The 13,694-nt window shown below is 37.9% G+C and overlaps 1 protein-coding gene across 2 annotated transcripts in view; it reads right to left on the reverse strand.

The window, feature by feature from the left end:
- The window catches only part of ASB5 (ankyrin repeat and SOCS box containing 5), a 120,066-nt gene that overhangs the window by 75,885 nt on the left and 30,487 nt on the right, over positions 1-13,694 (reverse strand). Inside the window, exon 3 of one of the 2 annotated variants that reach the window (XM_060184545.1) lies at positions 6,695-6,816. The exons of the other annotated variant lie outside the window; for it this stretch is intronic. The gene's annotated coding sequence lies outside the window, so the exon portion shown is untranslated. The remainder of the gene's footprint in view (positions 1-6,694; positions 6,817-13,694) is intronic. 2 annotated transcript variants of the gene reach the window in all.

The following is a 13,694-nucleotide window of genomic DNA, read 5'->3' on the forward strand; positions in this document are numbered from 1 at the left end:
AATAGAGAAATCAATTAGAGAAGTCACAGAACAGGGTAGGCATGGGCTGTTATTTTTTAAATGATGAGTATTAAAAACAGGAACAGATAAAGGAATAAAAACTAAATCAGTAAAGAGAGTATTAGGTTTGACCATCAACCCTTCATTTTAATAAGATAATGAAGTGGGAATTGGGACATTAAGTTAAATGGATAACCCTTAAAGCAACTTCACAGAAAATAAAAGTTCCTTGGTTTCATCAGCTTGTTACCTTTTTGCTCACTGTCTCTGCTTTTTTCTACCATATAGGCAGAACTCTATAAGGTCACCCCCTGGGAATCCCAATCTTTCTCCACTGAAGTCTCTTACTCACTCTTCTTTGGTTTATGAAGGTACTACATGAATTGGGATTTTGTTGCTGTATTTCACAGTCTTAGCTTTATATTGTTTGTGTATCGAACATGATAATGATGTTCAGTTATGGCTATACTTGCCTTCACAACCTCATAGAAGAGAGAATCTCACAACTAATGATACTAGAGCTACACTCTTCTGATTTATCTGTAGTATTGATCTAAGTCATCAAACTGAAATGTCAGTAGAGCACAATAAAAACTGCCCATGTCTAGTGCTTACTAGATGGTAAATCTCACAATAAGTATTTTTATGTAAATATATTGTTTCCACTAAAATAGACATGTTCTTTTTTTTTTTTTTTTTTTAAAAAAAAAAGTAGGATCCTTTATTCTCTTGGAGAAATATGCAGTCTCCAGTAGATGTCCCTTTCACAAACACATACCAATCTAATAAAAGAAAAGAAAGCTTGGGTGGTAACGTACTCTGTAGAGCACACATGGTACCATCATGAGCAAGGACACAGGTTCAAGCTTCTGGTCCCCACCTGGGGTAGACTGCACCAAGATTACTTAAACCCAGGTTCAAGTCTGGATCCCACCTCACTAGTGGTAGCTTCAGTGTCTTGAACTCTTTCATTCTCTTTGTCTCTCTCTTTCTAACTGGAAAAATTTGACCTGGAGTGTTGAAAGCCCTATTGATGACAAAAATATATAAATAAATAAAGCATAACACAAACATATTCTATATTGTGTATTCTCATGAAAAAAATGACTCATAAAGTTGTTAGATGTCTAAAATGCAGTGGAGAGTTACATGTTTATAGACATAGGACTTTGGAGTAGAAACAGAAATATTTATATTTTAAGTTGAAATTCTTAAAGGAAACACTGAATTTGAAATCTTCATTAAGTATATTCCATTTAATTAATTTATCTTCACTTACTAAAAAGTTGTATTCATGGAAGAAGACACTTCACAAAGGTAAACCAAAGCATATTACCATAACTGATATTGATATTGGCTTATTGTGATGTAATGTTTCTGTCATAAACACTGTATCTACAGCAGTAATGTCTCAGATTTCTATCAGAAATTCTTATTGACGAAGGATAGTATCTCCTAAGGTTATAATCATTATGACAATTATTGTTTCTATTGTTCACTGGGAAAAGTTTAGGTAAAAGTATTCTATGTTGCTTGACTGTACTATTTAGGAGTAAATTATTGTTTTTAGTCTTTAGCCATATATAAAATAATGAAATAACTTCTGATAGCCACAAAATAAACATTAAAAAAATAAGGTTTTTGCATAAAGTATAATCAGGTTATACAAGTTAGACATATACAATGATTCTGGAAAACTTAGCTGAAAGACTACATATTTAAAGGTTTAAAAATAACATGTATTTAAATTAATATACAATGACTACGTACCTAGTGATTGTCAAGTATTGTACTCGATATTTTAATCTATTACAATGAAGTATTTCCCCTAAGTACAATATTTCTTTAGAGAATCAGAGTTCACCAGACCTTAGTACATGATCTGGCTCCAGGGAAGGACATGTGATCAAACTAGGTCAACCAAAGATATTTCTGGTGTATTTCTGGTGGTATTTTTGGTGTATTGCACTAAAGTAAAAGACTCTGGGGTGGGGTGGGGGAGGGTTCAGGTCCTCGAAGACAGAGGAGGACCTAGTGGGGTTTGAATTGCTATGTGGCAAACCTAGAAATGTTACACATGTACAAACTATTTGATTTTATTTTACTGTTGATTGTAAACTACTAATTCCCCAATAAAGAATTTTTTTAAAAAAAGTAATACTTTGGGGGGCCAGGCGGTGGCACATCTGGTTGAGTACACACATTATAATGAACAAGGACCAGGGGCTTGAACCCTGGGGAAAGCACGCATGATGGAGCAGGGCTGCAGGTGTCTCTGTCTCTCTCTCCCGCTCTCTCTCTCTTTTTTTTCTTCCAAGGTTATTGCTGGGGCTCAGTGCCTGCACTACGAATCCACTGCTTATGGAGGCTATTTTTTCCCTTTTGTTGCCCATGTTGTTTACCATTGTAGGACAGGAAGACAAAGAGGAACAGAGAAAGACAGACACCTGCAGACCTGCTTTACTGCTTGTGAAGTGACCCTCTTGAAGGTGGGGAGCAGGGGGCTCCAACCGGGATTCTTACGCGGGTCCTTGGATTTTGTGCCATGTGCACTTAACCAGCTGTGCTACCACATGGCCCCACCTCTCTCTCCCTCTCTATCTCCTCTATTCCTCTCAATTTCTGGCTGCCTATATAATAAATAAATAAAGATAATAAAAATTTACCCAAAAAAGTAAAAACTTTTTTGTTGTTGCTTATTAAGTGAATTTGACCTGGAGTTTTTTGGGTTTTATATATTTATATTTTCTAGAGTCTATAAAAATGATTAAATCAATATCACTATCTCTTCCATACAACTGATGAGTAAACAGATATCAAGGAGCCTTGGTCTTTATCCAAGATTATACTCTTGATCTAGAAGTGCTGGCATTAAAACCCATATTTTGTTCATTGCAGTTCTTACATTATTGTCACAAGTTAATAATGAAATATTCATATTGTCTAGCTTAGTCCTTGTTCTCTTACTCTACCACACCCTGTAATTTATAGCATACTTTTATGCCATGTTTGAATGATAGTTTTTCACCAAATACTTGTATATTCCATCAGGCTAAGGCTGATGAATCCTACTCAGATCTTTGGAGAGTTAGAATTTGACTATTTTCTAGCCATGACATCATCTCTCCAGACAATAACTTGGGTCCACCTGCCTATCAGATGTCAGGCTCAGGCAAAATATAGTAAAGTCATGGACCCTTTGGAATATACCTAAAATAGACCTATTGGCTATTTCCAAAATGGAAACCCCAAATCTTCATCTGCAATATTCCAGCCTTTAGGTTCATGATTAGTCAACAATTTTTTTGGCTTTATATGTTAAATCTTTTTTCAGCCATCAGGTTCGAGACGCTACCATGATGCTAACTAGACTTCCCTAGACAGACAACCCCACCAATGTGTCCTGAAGCCCTGCTTCCCCAGAGCCCTGACCCACTAGTGAAAGGGAAAGATAGGCTGGAAGTATGGATTGACCTGTCAACACCCATGATCAGTGGGGAAGCAATTACAGAGGCCAGACCTTCCACCTTCTGTACCCCATAATGACCCTGGGTCCATACTCCCAGAGACTTAAAGAATAGGAAAAATATCAGGAGAGGTGATGGGATATGGAGTTCTGGTGGTGGGAATTGGGTGGAATGGTACCCCTCTTATCCTATGGTCTTGTTAGTGTTTCAATTTTAAATGATATCATTGGGATTTAAAAAAAGAATTTAACTAATCATCTCTTAACAATTTAAAGGGAAATCTTTACGAGAATATAGAGAAGAAAGAAATCTTGTACATTGTTGACAAGATCATAAATTGATGCAGCCTCTATAGAAAACAATGTAGAGATTCCTTAAGAAACTAAAAATGATGAAGCAATAATAATCCTAAGCATTTACCTGAAAGATACGAAAACACAAACCAATGGGACTACATCAAATTGAAAAGCTTCTGCACAGCCAAAGAAGCTATCACACAAAGAGACCCCTCATAGAATGGGGGAAGATCTTCACATGTCAAACATCAGACAAGAAACTAATCACCAAAATATACAAAGAGCTCAGCATACTTAGCACCAAAAAAGCAAATGAACCCATCCATAAATGGGCAGAGGATATGAAAAAAACATTCACTTCAGAGGAGATCCAAAAAGCTAACAAACATATGAAAAATTGCTCCAGGTCGCTGATTGTCAGAGAAATGCAAATAAAGATAACATTGAGATACCACCTCACTCCTGTGAGAATGACATACATCAAAAAGGAGAGCAGCAACAAATGTTGGAGAGGCTGTGGAGACAGAGGAACCTTTCTGCACTGCTGGTGGGAATGTAAATTGGTACAGCCTCTGTGGAGAGCAGTCTGGAGAACTCTCAGAAGGCTAGACATGGACCTTCCATATGACTCAGTAATTCCTCTTCTGGGGATATACCCCAAGGATTCCATAACACCCAACCAAAAAGATATGTGTACACCTATGTTCATAGCAGCACAGTTCATAATAGCTAAAACCTGGAAGGAACCTAGGTGCCCAACAACAGATGAGTGGCTGAGAAAGCTGTGGTATATATACACAATGGAATACGTAGCTATTAAGAACAATGAACCCACCTTCTCTGACCCATCTTAGATGGAGCTAGAATGAATTATGTTAAGGGAGCTAAGTCAGAAAGATAAAGATGAGAATGGGATGATTCCAGTCATCAACAGAAGTTGAGAAAGAACAGAAAGGGAAACTAAAAGCAGGATCTGACTAAATCTAGAGTAGGGTACCAAAGTAAAAACCCTGTGGTGAGGAGGAGGGTGGACATTTGGCTTCCTAGGGTATCAGGGGGGTGGGGGTGGGTGGGTGGGATGGGACACAGTCTTTTGGTGGTGGGAATTGTGTTTATGTACACTCCTATTAATTTGTAGTCATATAAATCACTATTTAGTTAATATGAAAGGGGAAAATTGATTGTATGTCTCAAACTTTTTAAAGCACAGAATGAATCTTTTTAATACATAGGCTGTGTCTTTGATTTGTTGACTCTCTCAAAAGCCTAGACCAGGGAGAACAGAAGCAACTGGTGGCACAGCTATATACAAGATGTTGGGTATTATACAGCAAACCCTAACAAAGGGACTTTTCAAAGTTAAGCCAATTACCAAATAAAGTGATCATAACAATAACTATCCATTATCTTCTTGAACCCTAAGACAGCAGGAACCTCACATTTCCACTATAGAGCCTATATTTCCCCCAGTCCTAGAACATTAGGGTGGGGCCCACTTTCCTGCATGCTTCTCTCAATTCAAATAAAATAATATTGCATCTGTCAATCACAACCTAATCAATGCAACGAGAACCACCTCAGCATGCATCACTTCAGACTGTGTCTAGAATCTTTAGGTGTGGAATGACAACCCTTCAGCTTCATTACTCGGGTAAGACCTTTCCTTTCATAGTATTCTCTAGTTCCATTCCAGGCGGTTCACTTCCTAACAAAGTCCAAAACCTACATATAGACCAGGTTCCCTGAGATAGAGCATATGTTCACACATATCCATAAACTAGGACAAAATATATACCTGAAAGCAGAAGTACACAATAGTCTGCAGTGAGTACCCCCAACACTTCATCTGCACTATTCCAGCCTTTAGGTCCATGATTGGTCAACAATTTGTTTGGCTTTGTATGTTAACTGTCTTTTAGGCCACCAGGTTCCAGATGCCAACATGATGCCGACCAGACTTCCTTGGACGGACAACCCCACCAATGTGTCCTGGAGCTCTGCTTCCCCAGAGACCCACCCTACTAGGGAAAGAGAGAGGCAGACTGGGAGTATGGACTGACCAGTTAATGCCCATGCTCAGTGGGGAAGCAATTACAGAAGCCAGACCTCCCACCTTCTGCAACCCACAATGACCCTGGGTCCATGCTCCCAGAGGAATAGAGAATGGGAAAGCTATCAGGGGAGGGGATTGGATATAGAGATCCAGTGGTGGGAATTGTGTGGAGTTGTACCCCTTCCTATCCTATGGTTTTGTTAGTGTCTCCTTTTTTAAATAAATAAATAAATAAAAGATATTAAAACACAAACTCAAAGAAATATATGCATCTCTGTGTTCAAAGCAGCATTATTCATACTACTTAAAATATGGAACAAACCAAAATGTCCATTTGATGACTGAATAAATTATATATGTTACATATATTTCATTTAATATGATTTGCCTCTTCAAAAGCATCTTTTAAAGATTTTTATGATAACATAGTTGAAACTTGAGATGACTATGCTAAGAAAGTAAGTCAGGAACTGAAAGACAGTTGTCAGATAATTCCATTCATTTGTGGAATATAAGAAAGCAAATGAACTAGAAAAACACAACCACAATGTCTCACAGACTATAGAAAATATGATGGTTACCAGAGGAGAAGGGGAATTTGGTTGGGAGGAATGGGTGGTTGGTGATAGCATCATGCATCAGTGTTATGACACCAGAACTTTGGTCATAGGTTATAATATACACACAAGTGTGTGAAGTTTTACTCCTGAAATTTTACAGCATTATAGCTCAATGTTAAATCAATATCATTTAATTTAAATAAAAAATTAATAACTAGAAGGCTTCTACTATTGTTTTGAAGATCAATCATATGAGATGACAGTAGAAGTAAAGAAATGCATATCTAGTAGAGCATGTATCTTGCAATGTACAAGCACCTTGCTCCAAGCTCCTATTTCCCAGCTGTAGGCAGGGAAGCTTCTCAAGTGGTGAAGCAGTCCTGTAGATGTCTCTCTTTCTCCTTGTCTTATCCCCATACTCTTTCAACTTCTCTTCATCTCTATCTAAAATAAAATTAAATAAAGATATATTGTGCCATAGTGACCTTTTATTTACTTTCAGTCTGATAATTTTTACCAGTACTCTTATACATGCATTTAAAATTGTTAATAATTATCATTTTTGCAGAAATGTATAGCAACTGGCTGATAAAACTGAGGACTGTAAATAGTCCTTGCTATGAAGCTAAGATTATAGTTTCTTTGACAGTGTAGATAGACACTGCCTTATGTGTTCTTCTTTCACATTTTGTTCCACAGCAAAAGAATGGAATTCGCTTGCCATTAAGTTTAAATGCAATAATGCACAGCACTTTATGCCCTATGATTAAAAAATCAACAAATATTAGCTATATTTTCCTATTTTATCAAAATTAGAACATTCTTTAAAAAACCCAAAAACTTAAAAAAGAACATTTTGCATAATAAACACTAACATTTTTCCAAATGCATGTCTAAATGAGTGTTTAACTATACCATTTTGTCAACTACAGACACACACTTGTATAGTAGAAATCTATCTGACTCCCTCTGGTGTTAGAAAATGTACCATTTGTACAACCAGGATTCCTAACCAGTGTTATATAAAAAAGGGAGTGATTTGGGTTCATCACAAGTATTTTGAGAATATCTTGCTCATTTTTGCAGGCTCCACAGCAAAATTACCCAACGGTTCTGAATTCAGAAGGAGAAGAGCAAATAGGTTGAGTTTCAAATGCTTGGGATCTATTTGTACCATAGACTTGTAAAAGTGTATGAGAATCAACCCTAAGTTTTAGTTTCCTTTAAAAAGCTATTGCTGAGCCCTGATATTATTGTCTTCTATAAAATATGAACAAGCATGTCTTCAGCAAGTATTGTGTTTTATTCATTCATTTACTTTATTTATTTATTTATAGGATGGAGACAGAAATTGAGAGGGATAGGGGAGATAGAGAGGGAGAAAGGAAGATATCTCCAGCAATGCTTCGTCAACAATAAGGTTTCTTTCCTGCAAGTGGGAACTGGGGGCTTGAATGCAGGTCCTTGTGCATGGTAATATGTGTGCTCAACCAGGTACACCACTTCCCCAGCCCCTCCTTCAGTATGGGTTCATAGTCAAGTTTTCCACTACTTAACCCAATCTACTCTTCTGCTTTGTAACTTCAGATTTGACTTCTTCATTTAACACATATCTTGGGCATTGCTTATGCTCCAGCTTCTGCTGGGCACAGGGATACAACAGAGAACAAGGCAGATAGACTAGGTCCTTGTTCTACATGGTGTTAAAGTCAGTATCAGTGAACTCAGTCTGATAATGGAACAAGAACATATCCAGAGGTTAGCAACAAGGTGGGTTTTTTTCTTAAATTGTGCTTTTCCATAGACTATTATTTCAATAGCAAAAAAAAAAAAAAAAAAAAACTCAAGAGAAGCCATAACTTGACCATCAACCTCATTGTTAGTTCAGCGTTTCTATTCTCTTCGTGTTTTTCTCACCTAGGCCATAATGAATGTTTAGCCTCAGTTTTTTTCTTACAGTTTGTGCCATATTTTGGCTTCCTAAACTTCATGAAATTGTCTCCTATATGTGTCTGCTCATGCTTTCAACAGAGAGCTCTGGGGTGTGGCAAGGGTGGAGTGTTCCCCTGCCTGACCTTACTAACATCAGCAAAGGTTGTAATGGATATTTTAAATATCCTTGCAAAGACAAAGATGAATATACATGACACTGAGGTTCACGAAGCCATGACAAGAAGATTTTTAATGACAAGAGGAAGCATATTTTATAATTGATGTCAGTGGCTAGATAACAATGTCCTTCATGTATATCTGTCACGTGGATGTGCCGACTGCTATGTAGAAACAGTGAAAAATGCTTCTCTGAATAAATGAGTGAATAATAGTGAGAAAGACCAGTTATACAATTTATAAGAAAAAGTCTGTATCCTAAGATCCTTCCTCTTTATGTAATACTGATGCCTAATGAGTACATGTGAGTTTTCTGATTTTCTGATTATATTCTGCAAATCAGTAATAATCTAATAAGTATTTATTTAGAAACTTGTCAGACATTATAATATAAATCATATTTTGTTATTTTATATATAATAATGAATACAGGAGAAAAACTAGAGAAAACTTCCTAATCATAGAACTTGAGTGAGGGAAGCTCCACAAGTGGTGAAACTATGCTATGGTGTCTCTTCTCTGATGTCTCTCTATCCTTTTCCCCTTATTCTTTTTATAGATCTGCATCTAAAAGAAAAAAGAATGGTAGAGTCATGAGGGGACAGACCCCTAAACAAATCTGGAAGCAAGATAACAACAACAACAATAACAATAGTGAGATTGAAAAATAGGCAAAAACTTCCTAGTTGGAGTAGTAAGTGTTTAAATTGTATCTTTTCTCCATCTTTGACTTGAAATGAAACTCTTCTGACTAGCAATCTTGTTAGTAGATTGCTACTCAAACAGATTTTATATTTACTCATTTCGGTTTGATCGCTTACTAAAAAAGTATATCTGTGGCATATATGATAGACCTAGTTACTTATTCTCAGATGATCTTTGGGTATATGTGTGAGGATTTCCTATTCAGATGTGAACATTTTCAAAGAACAGCATTGTGTCTAGAGTTAGACTGTCAGTTTGAATCCTGATTCTCCCACTTGCTAGTCCCATCACCTTCAGCAATTCAATTAAGTCTGCACCTCTACTGCTTCAATTTTAAAATGGGATGCTTATAGTAACTATTTCAATATGCTGTCAAGATTGTTAAATAACTTAATATTTAAAAGTGTTTGGGTGGGGGCCTGAGGTCTTAGTCAAGGAATCCTTGGATTCCTCCATAGGTACTATGGGCCTAGGTCTTTTTTTTTTTAATTTCTTTTTATTTATAAAATGGAAATACTGACAATACCATAGGATAAGAGGGGTACAATTCTACACAATTCCCACCACCAGAACTCCCTGCCCCCTCCCGCCTTTGAAAGCTTTCCTCTTGTTTATCCCTCTGGGAGTATGGACCCAGGATTGTTATGAGGTGCCTAGGTCTTTAAGGAATCTCTGTTATCATCATTAGTTGCATTTATCAGGAATGTCATCATTAGCCCTTTTGTTGGCCTCCTTAGAAACTTACCCTCAAAACAAACTATCACTGGTAAGAACTGTTTAATTCTCCAAAGGGAGGCTGAGTCATCCTACTCAACCATTTGAGGACTGGCCCTTTAATAGGTGAAGCCTAGAATGTACCCAGCTGTGAAAATGGAATGTGAGCTCAGACTGATAAAGACTTGGAAATTATACAGCCTCCTATGCTGTATATTAATATACATAGGCTCCACATAGATGTGATAAACAGTTAATTGTATATATATATTTTTTTTTTTTTTTCTCAGGTATGGGAGTCACTCTTTGCCCTAATCTAGCTCTCAAATTCATTCTCCCTTCTGATATCATCCTCCTAGATAATATTTCTAGTCCACTTTCATCATAGCTATTAAACTCAAGCAAATATTACTAAAGTCCTGGACTCCTAAAAAATACCTAAAATAGACCTAGCTTCTTTCTACTCTACAGTCCCTATTCTCATTGACTCTAATCTTACTCTTTTTATTAAATATTTTTTCCTGCTTTGTATCTTACAGCTTTGTATCTTACACTCACGAAAGACATGTCTCTGATATCTGATTACTGTAAAAAATGGCGACTAATCCTAGCACTGCAAAAACGGTATCATCTGTTTTCCAACTACACCATGCCTCGGCCTCGCATGAGCTTAATGTGCAGCTTGGCGATACGAGAATCCGGCATGAAGCCCAGCCAGTCTATCTTGGCGTTACTCTCGATCGCACTCTGTCATTTCACAAACATCTCATAAAAACTGCAGCAAAGGTGGGCGCGAGGAATAACATCATTGCAAGACTGGCCAGTTCCTCCTGGGGCGCGAGCGCTTCCACACTACGATCATCATCTCTGGCATTATGCTATTCCACTGCAGAATACTGTGCCCCAGTATGGTTCCGTAGCCCCCATGTCCACTTGGTCGATTCCAAATTATATTCCTCCATGAGGATCATTTCTGGAACCATCCATTCCACCCCGGTTCCATGGCTGCCAGTTCTTAGCAACATCGCCCCGCCAGATATTCGTTGGGATGCGATATCATCTAAGTTCATTTCCCACGTCTACGCTCGACTGGACCTGCCAATATACGCGGATATCTTCGCCCACCCTGTCCAACGCTTGACGTCTCGTCACCCAATCTGGTCCCCTACACCTACACTGAACTTCTCTGTTCCAGTCTCTTGGAAACAGAGTTGGCAGTCAGCTGAGGTAAAGAACAAACACCTCATCACAGACCCCTGCAAGCGTCAACCCGGCTTTGACCTAGCACGTTATGATTGGGCCCTACTCAATCGCTATCGAACAGGCCATGTTCACCTTTTGAGAGAACTACCCTACTAGGTAGGTACTAGCCCGAGTCCCTTATGGAAAGAAAGAGACAGGCAGGGGTATAGTATAGATCAACCAGCCAACGTCTATGTCCACTGGAGAAGCAATTACAGAAGGCAGAACTCCTTCCTTCTGCACTCCAAAAAGAGTTTTTGTCCATACTCCCAGCAAGGGGAAATGTTAGGGGAAGATGCTAGAAGGCTCTGAACCCTAGTTCCACCAGGAACCTTTATTTTTGCCCAGTACTGAGAGGAAAGATATTCTGGAGAACACTTGTGGAAGTCTGGGACCATCTCCCTTACCTGAAAGGGAAGAAGTAAAAGGAAGGGTAACTGGAAATTGTAACAGGGGTAACTTTGTTTTAGAAAGAAGTGAAGGCAGGGTATTAGAATTGAATATAAATGGGTACCAACTAGTACCTATCTAGGTATTACCATGGAGTCATCCATCTTTCCTGGAATAGACCACATGCTTCTCTGGGAGTGCCTTTTCATTTTCCTGATTAAAAATATACAATATCAGGAAAAGAAACTGCCAAAACCCTATAAAGAATACTCAGAGTAAGGAGTGGAAGGGGAGAAACTCTTTAACAATGAAATAAGAACCATTCATTTGAATCATTAATATGAAAAGAAAGAAGAGGAGCAGCAGAAAGAGCAGGAGGAGGGGGAGGAGAAGGAGAAGAAAGAAAGGAAGGAGAGATGACAAAATTAATGGATCTGGCAGTGATTATGCTTAGCGAAGTAAGGAAGCAATGGACAACTACTGAATGATTCCATATATGTGTGAAATATAGAGAACTGAAACTCATGAACTTGAAAATATATATATTCAACACATATCTGTGATCTAGGGTGGTTTATACTGGAGGGGAGTGGGGACCCATAACTCTGGTGGTGGGAATGGTATATCCCTAGTATCTTATAATCTTATAAACCACCATCAAATCACTAATAAAATAATAAAAATAAGTGGGCTGGAGAGATATCTCAATCTGTTAGAACATAGAACTTGCATGCTTGAGACCCCAGGGATCACCTGTTCTATCTCTGGAACCTCTTTGTGCCAGTCTTGAGCAGTGATCTGATTTTTTTTCTCTATTTCCCTCCTCTCTCATAAATTAATAAGTTAATATTAATGTCTTAAAGAATTAGGAGGGAGAGATAGCAGAACAGTTATGCAGAGAGACTCCCAGTTTAAGGCTTCAAAGTCCCAGGGTTTAATCCCCTATACCACCATAAACCAGAGCTGAGCAGTGCTCTGATAAAAATAAATAAAATAAGAAAGAATATATTTAATTTTTGGAGCAGTTCCAGCAAATAATATACTAAGTGTTTAATTAAAACCCAGTAAATTAAAAAAATAAAATAAAAAATTAGGACGACTGGAACAAACTGATGAAGATTAAGTTGGAAGACACAGCTTGGTGCAAGAATCTCCAATAACAAAGATGCCAAATTTAAATATGAATGTGCTCACATTTCTCATGAGAAAACTCAAAGGATGAAAACTAAAGTTGATAATAAGTATATTCATACGAGCAAAAACAAGAAATAGCCCAAATATGCATGAACAGGAGATGGATAAACAAATTGTGGCATATTTATAGAACATACAGTTGGATGCTTAAAGTTTTAAAATACTGATAAACACAAAATATAGGTGAATCTCAAAAGCAATTGTGAAGCAAGAGAATATATGTTAACTGATTCATTTTGGGCAAAGCTCAAGATCAATCAACAATATGATGATATACATTTAAAAATGATTCTTGGGGTTGTGGAGGGGAAAGAGGGTTGACTAAAAATTAGATAACTCGGGAGTCGGGCTGTAGCGCAGCGGGCTAAGCGCAGGTGGCGCAAAGCACAAGGACCGGCATAAGGATCCCGGTTCGAACCCCGGCTCCCCACCTGCAGGGGAGTCGCTTCACAGGCGGTGAAGCAGGTCTGCAGGTGTCTGTCTTTCTCTCCTCCTCTCTGTCTTCCCCTCCTCTCTCCATTTCTCTCTGTCCTATCCAACAACAACAACAACAATAATAACTACAACAATAAAACAACAAGGGCAACAAAAGGGAATAAATAAAATAAATATTAAAAAAAAAATTAGATAACTCAGGAAGATGTAATGTTGTTATTTGGATGAGGATAACATGATAATCTGTATTTGAAAAAATTGTCACCAACAATATATTTAAGACTTGTGCAGTTGGTGGCCAGATAGTGGTTAAACTGGTTCAGCACACACATTACCAGGCAAAAGGACCTGCAGGGGGATGTGAAGCAGGTCTGCAGGCATCTATCTTTCTCTCTTCCTCTGTATCACCCCTCTCAACTTCTCTGTCCTATCAAATAAAATAGAACAAGTAATGAGGGAGTCAGGCAGTAGCACAGTGGGTTAATCGCAGATGGGCAAAGTGCAAGGACCAGCGTAAGGATCCTGGTTC

Source organism: Erinaceus europaeus, chromosome 2 (assembly GCF_950295315.1).
Source record: "Erinaceus europaeus chromosome 2, mEriEur2.1, whole genome shotgun sequence".
NCBI lineage: Eukaryota > Metazoa > Chordata > Mammalia > Eulipotyphla > Erinaceidae > Erinaceus > Erinaceus europaeus.